Source organism: Marmota marmota, unplaced genomic scaffold (genome assembly GCF_001458135.2).
Source record: "Marmota marmota marmota unplaced genomic scaffold, marMar, whole genome shotgun sequence".
Taxonomy (NCBI): Eukaryota; Metazoa; Chordata; class Mammalia; order Rodentia; family Sciuridae; genus Marmota; species Marmota marmota.
This window is the reverse complement of record NW_026000019.1, coordinates 23066270-23072811: the sequence shown is the minus strand read 5'-3', so window position 1 is coordinate 23072811 and position 6542 is coordinate 23066270. Positions and strand designations below refer to the sequence as shown.

Here is a 6542-nt window from a genome sequence, read left to right as displayed (position 1 = left end):
TTAGTTGTAGGTGGACACAATACCTTTATTTTATTTATTTATATGTGGTGGTGAGGATCAAACCCAGGGCCTCACACATGCTAGACAAGCGCTCTACCACAGACCACAACCCCAGCCCCTGAAATAGCTTTCTTATAAAGGAAATCATTGATGTTTTCTTCTAGAAGTTTTACTTTTATTTTTCATTTTTAAACCACTGGGAACTAATCCTGATCTAGATTTTAGGTACGAAACCAATTTTAAAATTGGATAAATTGCTTTAATATGAATTGAATATAATTTACTATTTATTAGTATTTAATTTTAATAAAATATTTACTATGTGATATTAACATTTACACACATTACTTTGAAATATATATTGTTATCCCTGCATACATACATATGTTTTGAACTCTCTCTCATTTGCTGTTTCCTAGTTCTGTGGTCACCTCCATTCTACCTCCCAGATCTCAGGATGGAGGTTAGGGGCTCGGGGAGGTGGTTTCACACACTTGCTGTTGCAAGGCTGTGTCTCTGTCCTCCTGCTTGTTCTCCTCTCAACTTCCTGTGAAGCTGCAGCCCCAGGCAGCACTTAGGCAGAGGCTTTACTCAGCCTCTATTTACAAAGGCTCTTGGGAGTATGCAGTGACACCAGTCACTGTCACAGTGCACCAGGCTATGTTTATAAATACGCCTGTCCACCAAGCGATAACTGGTTGAGTAAACCATGCTGGACACAGGGAATCACACAGAGCCACAGAAAAAGAATGATAAATATCTCCATGTCTGGATGAGGAGGAATCTCTTGCACGTACCGTTAAGTGAAAACACAAGATAGAAAGCAGTGTGTAACTTGCACTAGCTTTTTAAGAAAGGAGCAAAAGGAGAGTCTATATGTAGATATACATGTATTTTTCTTATTTTGCAAGGAAAAAAAAGTTGCAAGGAGAGGTGTTGGAAGGATACATAACAAGCTAATAAAAAGAATTTCCCAAAGAGGAGAGGAAGTGGGGAACATGAAACATGAAACTTCTCTGTACCATAAAATGTTGCAGTTCTGATTTTTATGTAAGACATATCTATTAAGGGGCTGGGATGTAGCTCAGTAGTAGAGTGATTGCCTAGCATATAGAAGGCCCTAGGTTCAACCCCCAGCATCACTACAAAAAAAATGAATCTATTAAAATTACAAAAGACGCGTGTGATGCATGTGTGTGTGAAAGAGAAAGAGATGGGGCAGTGACTGGCATCTTTGCGTTCCTTAGTAGCACACCACCTGCTCTGAGCTGCAGAGTAGCAGCCCCAAAGCAACAGACCTGTGCATGGTTTGCACTGGTGTGTTCTGCCTAGCTTGTGGAAATTATTATTTCAGACTTCTTCTTTTTAGTTTTCTCTTTATCTATTTTGCCCATCATTGCTGTGTATTTGAAGCAGAGGACTATATGGATGTGTGAACCTGTCCTAATGGAAATCACCATTTTAACCTAAATATTGAAAAGCCTTTAAACATCTCTTTTCCTGCATTAAAACAACAACAACAAAAAAAAACACCAGTACACTAAGAATTATTAAACATTTCCCAGTTGATAGAAAATGTTAGAAGGATATTTCTAAGTCTTCTCAGAATAAAATACAATATTTCATAGAATTGAAAATATCACTGGTTATAAGTTCTTCTATTATTTTATTTACTATTAAAAATACTGCCAAATAGACTATGACAATTACCTTCTTGTACAACACATGTTGATTTCAGATATCAAAATATGAGAAAAGTGCATCTTACAGTAAATAAAATATAGGATTATAGATGCTGCTTGAAAGATTATAAGGTTGAATTAAATGTATATTGATTTTAGAATATTACAAAAATCCAAAGAAAATGTTGTGCCTAGAGCAATGCCAGGTACAGGTGACTGATGCTTGTGGATAAATGGAGACTTTTACATGGCATTGGATGGTCACTATAATACAGATGGAAGAATGCAAGAAAGTCTGTTTTAAAAGAGATACTAAGCATAGACAATGTCCAGGACCTGTACTATAATATTAAAGATAAAGAGATTTTTTAAAATAATGAGGTTAGAGCCCAGTCCTTGCATGGTTTATACCCTAGTAAGAGAGATAAATGTAGCATCATCTGACAATCAGAGAAGAGATAAGACCAACGCTGCAGATTTAGGAGTCACCTGCAGAGAGAGAAGCTGACAACAAATAAGCTTGTCTGTCCCATGAGCAGAGGGGCAAGAACAGGTCCCTGGAGAGTACTATGTTAGATGGGAAGAAGAGGATCCAGTGAGGAAAATCAAGAAGTGGTTAGAGAGATAAGAGGAGAGACTGGAGAGCAATCTGTCATTGAGGACAGAGGCAGAGATGTCTTTAAGAAGGAAGGAACCATCAGCATTGTCAAATTGCTGAGACGGGCCAAGATGAAGAGTGAAGATGTCATCAGATCTGGCAGCTGGGAGGTCATCAGTGACTTCCAGTAAAGTAATTTCAGGAAAATGATTGGAGCAGTTGTCAGACTGTCGTGGGTTGATGAATAAATGCAGGGAGAGTTTATCTGGAAAAAGCTTATGAGGAAGGATAGGAAGCAGCAGGAAAGGAGAGGAAGAGCAGAAATGTAATCAATAAATGCAGAGAAAAAAAGGGGCACCTCAACACCTGGAGACAAAGTGAAGGACTGAACATGCAGGTGCAGGAGGAAGGCAGGGTCGGAGGCAGCTGGGCAGACACCAAGACAGGGAGCAGGGAGGAAAGGCAGTCTGGCTCAATCCCTAGCTCTGTCCCTTACTGTGTGAACCTAGGTAGGCTACTTAACCTTTGCCCTTCAGATGTTAAGAGAAGAACCCTCAGAAAGAAGATTCCAAAAACACTCCTATAGTAAATATGGTGCATTTCTAAGAGTTCTTCTTCTTATGATTTTAATGTAGGCTGATGACATAAGTCCAAAGCATGATTCTAGGAAAGACTCTTAGGAGGAAACAAAATTTCTAGTGCATGGCTTTATGACAGTTTGGCTTTTAAGAATATCTAGAGGTGAAATAGCAAATGGATTTCATGCTGCATGCCAATGCTGATGAGGTGCCAATGGCTGCCTGAAGCTCTGGTTGGAAAGAGTGATGTTTGAGCAAGATTCTAGGCTCAGCCCAAGGAAGGGTTATGGATTAAAGTTGGCCAGGGGCTTTGAAGGTATAGTAGCAAGAGCAGTGTCATGCATTTGCTGACCCTGAACTAGAGGAGAAAATGGCTATGTACCTATTCAGACAGTTCTCCATAAATGTTATTGAGCTTTCTGAGGAGTACTGAATTATAAAGATTCCCGTGTACATTCTCTGAGAAGTAGAAATATTTTACATTGTCCATTAAGGATACAACACAAATTGCAGCACTTAGGTACAGTAAGTAGGTTTGACATCCTTTTATGAACGTTAAGACATGCGACCAGTACACATTCATTAATAGACAGCTTGTCTACCTGCTTAAGAACTATGGAAAGCTGGGTGCAGTGGCGCATGCCTGTAATCCCAGCAGCTCAGGAAGCTGAGACAGGAGGATTGCAAGTTCAAAGCCAGCCTCAGCAACAGCGAGGCACTAAATAACTCAGTGAGACCTCATCTCTAAATAAAATACAAAAAAAAAAAAAAATAGGGCTGGGGATGTGGCTCAGTGATTGAGTGCAGGAGTTCCATCCCTGGTATCAAAACAAACAAATAAAATGGAAATATCTGAGATATGTCCAAATCTTCCTTGGAAAAATTTCTGGGTTCACTTTACATTCACAAAAAGGAGATTGAGGTCCCAATACTTCATATCTAAAAAAATGGTCATGACCATTTTATTTTGAAAACTTGTAAAATTTACTTTCTTTAATGATGTATAGCATAAGCATCTTCAAGCAATGAAATTTCTTGGGTGAATCTTCCCATACAGAAATTTATTTTCCCTTCCCTCTCTCTCTGTCTCACATACAAATACACAAACACACACACACACACACATTTTTAAAAACAGTGATACCAAAACATGGTAAAGCAAAGCCTTTCTGGCTGCAGAGGAGGCAGAAGGCTTTTCACGTAAGCCAACCCTGAGTGCTTCATGGAACATGGCTTGAAAGCCTTTGCTGCAAAATTTAGTTGCTTCCCTAGGCCACTAAACAAATTGTTAAAGTAGAATGTTAATTTTTCTGATCAGGTGAACTGTTGAGGATGTTCATAAAAAATGGTAGTATTTGTCCCCTGAGGCAATGACAATCATTGAAATACATTTCCTGGAGTCTCTAACAAAAGCATGTGGCAGCACTGAGTGAAGTTCAGTACAAGGAGGCTACCAGTTCCAATCCCAAGCTTCTCCTGAACCTGTGAAGACCCAGTCTACTTGCTGTTCCTAACATGGTATGAAGCTGGCATCTTGAAGATAGTACTGCATACAAAAATGATGCCCAAATTTTGATCTTTGTATCTTCATTCTACACAGCAGGAAAGGGGGAAAAAAAACAAAACAAAACAAATTTGCTTCTTTTAGGAGATCTCCTGGAAAACCCACCCAATAATATAATAGCCAAAAATTAACACAAGGCCATATCTAGCTGCAAGGGAGCCTTGCATGATGCCCATTGGTAAGACAGAGTGAATCGTTCACAATGATACAGGAATGTCTAGGCAGAATTGACCACCCCTCTTCATTTTGCATGTGTTATGTGTATTCACTTTATGTGTATCACAGTCAAGATGCAGAACTGCACTACCTGCCAAAACCTCTCTTGTGCCTATTCCTTACATTTACACCTTTCCCTGTCACTACCCACTGGCAACCACTGGTCTGTTTTCCTTCATTATAGTTTTGCTATTTCATTGACATCATATATGGAATCAGATTATGTAACCTTTTGAGACCGGCTTCTTTCACTCAATATAATGGCTTTGAGATTCATTTAGCTTGTTGAATATACAAACAGGTTATTCCTGTTTGTTGTTGAACAGTATCCCATGGTACAAATGTACCAGTTTTATTCATTCATCTTTGAAGGACATTTGGACTATTTCTGATTTTTGGCAATTATAAGAGTTGCTATTTGTGTGCATTTTTGTGTGAATGTTAAGTTCTCATTCATGAATACATTTTTATTTTGCGCTTACACACAGGACGTTAGTGTATTTTCTCCCCACTGTGAACTAAATACACCTCCAGATTTTGCCTGATCCATAGCAAACAGTGTAGTACCATGGTTAAGAGTACTGTTCCTTGCCTATGTTTAAATTTCCACTCTGTTATTTAATAGTGATATAACATTAACATAAAAATGGTAATTTTTAATCATATCACCTGAGGCAATGATTATCATTGAAATACATTTCCTGGAGTCTTTTTAAAATGCATGTTGCAGCACCAAGAGTTCAGTTCAGTACAAGGAGGCTACCAGTTCAATCCCAAGTTTCTCCTCAGCCTGTGAAGACTGTTACTTGACATCTCTATCCCTCAATTCCCCCCTCCTGGAAAACTGGGAGGAGCAGAGTTCCTGTCTTCCAGAGAGTGTTGACAACCCTATGCTTGCTGAGGTCAAGGCAGTGTTCCAACATTTTCCTATCCTTACTACCTAGTAAAGTTCATGGCAGAATATAAGACGCTCCTAAAGTTTTTGTAGATTACAAGACTTCAGCAGTTTTAAAAATCCTTATGTAACTGTTTAAGTACTATTATGTCTTCGTTTGTGAGCACCTAAGCAGCCCAGGAGTTTCTCTAGGCAGTTTGAAACATTTTTTTCATTAAGATAAACATGAAACATCGACGTAACTATTTTAAACATTTTTCCTCACATAAAATTTTCCTTAAAATTCACTTCATTAAGATTTCCTTTTATGGAAATGAAATAGTAAAGACTGAAGAGCACATTCACTAGCTTCAGTGCCTTTCTGATGTCACATTAATTTACTTTTTGAATCAAAGAGGTGCAACTAAGATTAAATAGAAGCTATGGACTTAAATAAGGGCATGCGAGTTCTCGGAGGGGATTTCAGGTTCGCTGCCCTGAGGAAGGGCTCTGTACTTGTGTGGACACGGCCGCTGACCCTGAGCAGGCCCCCGGTCTGGTCTCAGGACTCCTCTGGCCTGGTTCCCAACAGCCGGCGGTCCCACCGCTTGGCTTCCGCGCTCCTGCGCGTCCCCTCGGGCTGAACCACCAGGACCAGTTTCAACCCACAGAGTGGCCGTCAGGGACAGGGCCCTGGGCTCCAGCGTCAGCAGCTGAACCCGGTGCGCGGCTGGCGGTGGAGAGCGTAGTCACCCCTGCAGGACACTTCAGGGCGGGCTTCTTACCACGAACGACTTTTCTCATTACTCTTGAGAGAGACTTGAAAAACCCGGGGAGTTTATATATAAGAAGTCATAAGACAATCGGCCCGGGCCCGAGCCCGAGCCCAGGGCTACCGGCCTCGCAGTCCCGACTCCTCAGGAAGCAAGGGCTACGCCGGAGACCGCCCACTGGGCTGCCCACTACGCGAGGCGAGGCCAAGTCCACGGCTCTGGTCAGGCCGTCCCGTCGAGCCAAGGGGCAGGCGACC

General features: G+C 40.7%; 1 long non-coding RNA gene across 1 annotated transcript; it reads right to left on the bottom strand.

Moving 5' to 3' along the window:
• Positions 1-1649: 1649 nt before the first annotated feature.
• LOC107147428 lies at positions 1650-6536 on the bottom strand. The gene is made up of 2 exons (XR_001504154.2): positions 5308-6536; positions 1650-4450 (listed from the first exon to the last, which is right to left on the bottom strand). It is a non-coding gene; the product is annotated as an uncharacterized LOC107147428 (long non-coding RNA).
• Between the last annotated feature and the right edge of the window lie 6 nt (positions 6537-6542).